The sequence below is a fragment of the Acyrthosiphon pisum genome, unplaced genomic scaffold, assembly GCF_005508785.2.
Source record: "Acyrthosiphon pisum isolate AL4f unplaced genomic scaffold, pea_aphid_22Mar2018_4r6ur Scaffold_21194;HRSCAF=23274, whole genome shotgun sequence".
In the NCBI taxonomy this organism is placed as follows: domain Eukaryota; kingdom Metazoa; phylum Arthropoda; class Insecta; order Hemiptera; family Aphididae; genus Acyrthosiphon; species Acyrthosiphon pisum.
In genome coordinates, this window is record NW_021770634.1 from 9,335 (window position 1) to 11,041 (window position 1,707).

General features: G+C 33.3%; 1 long non-coding RNA gene across 1 annotated transcript; it reads left to right on the plus strand.

The window, feature by feature from the left end:
• Window positions 1-310: 310 nt before the first annotated feature.
• Window positions 311-581, plus strand: LOC115034832. The gene is made up of 3 exons (XR_003840099.1): window positions 311-348; window positions 407-445; window positions 524-581. It is a non-coding gene; the product is annotated as an uncharacterized LOC115034832 (long non-coding RNA).
• The last annotated feature ends 1,126 nt before the right edge of the window (window positions 582-1,707 follow it).

Below are 1,707 nucleotides of genomic sequence, written 5' to 3' on the forward strand. Positions count from 1 at the left end.
GTGGTGGTAGAGGCGGTGGCGTTGATCGGCGGGGAGGTAGGAGGGGTCGTGATGATGGAAGGCGGCAGGTCAAGCCTAGATCCCGCTCACCGGTCGGTACCCCAACGCCGATCCCCGTCGTTAGACGGCAGCCGTCGTCAAGAGTAAGGATATATTAGTATATTTAAAAAGACATCCAAAAATCTAACTAAATAAATTATTTTCAGTGCGATCTATGGAAGACGGGCTCGCCACGGTTTAATATATTAGTATATTTAAAAAAAAAAGTTCAAGTTTTCGAAATTGAGATATCTAATTAAACTAATTTTTCAGGACCGTAGGCAGGCTACAGCTCTGCAGCCGTCGAACGTAAGGATCTATTAGTGTATTTAAAATTTATAAATCTAATTAAACAAATTATTTTCAGAAGGCCAGTCACAGCCGAGCCGCGGCGACGACGGCAGACGTAAGGATATATATTAGTACAATATAGTATATCAAAAAAAAACATCAAGTTTTGTCTAATCAAACGCATTATTTTCAGGAGCTCTACGTCACTGCTCGGGAGGGACCCGAAGCCCCACCGCCAAACGTCGTAAGGATATATTTATATATTAAGTGTTTGATATTGATAATTCTAATTGAACACATCATTTTTAGGGAATGAGTGAATGAGTAATTGTTTTAGTGAATAAAACAATTAATGCAATGGCAATTATTGTAATTTACAATAGTAATAAGTCAAATCCCAACCGTTAATACAATATAAATTAATCAAGTAGGTTCAGTGATATACAGAGTACAAAATATTATAAATATTCTGAGTAGGTATAGTGAAATTTATATATTAAAAACATATAAAAACATAAAAACAAAATAAAGTAAAGTAAGATTTCAACCCATTTATACAGCCTACATTAATCATTAACAGCGTTTCACGGTGATTTAGTATACAAAATGTATAAATATTATGAACAACTATTAAATGGTGTTTAACAAAAAAACAATACACTTTTAGTGAGTAAAACAATTAATAAAATGTCAATTATCTAAATATTGTAAAAAGTATATACAATAGTAAGTAGTAATATAATAGTAATAAAATTAAGTAATATTATAAAATATATTGTGAACGCAGTGAAATTTACTAAAATTTACTAAAATGGTGTTTAACAAACAACTAATACAATGTCAATTATTGTAATTACTACATTTTACATAAATATTGGGGACATAGTGAAATTAATTAAGTAATATTATAAAATATATTGTGAACACAGTGAAATTTACTAAAATTTACTAAAATGGTGTTTAACAAACAACTAATACAATGTCAATTATTGTAATTAATACATTTTACATAAATATTGGGAACATAGTGAAATTGACTTATTAATGTTATTTATACATCATATAATATATAGGTACATTAGAATCTTCTCTTATATTATAAAACACGGTTAGTCGCCGTTTTTTTCCGACAGGCGCGACGCAGCAAATAGGGAACCGCCAATGAAAAAATTCCGTCGCCGCGGCCGCGTTATCGCCAGTTTTCTTATCATTCCGCAGATTTTTGAGATTTTCGAAAATTTCCCCTTTTCACACGATTTCGACGACTTTCGAGCCTTTTTCGTCACCTTTTATGCTCGATTCGCGTAGCTCGCGATCTCTCGAAGCCGCCGGTGTGCGGTTTATATTCGTGCGCCGCCCGTAAACGTTCGCAATGTC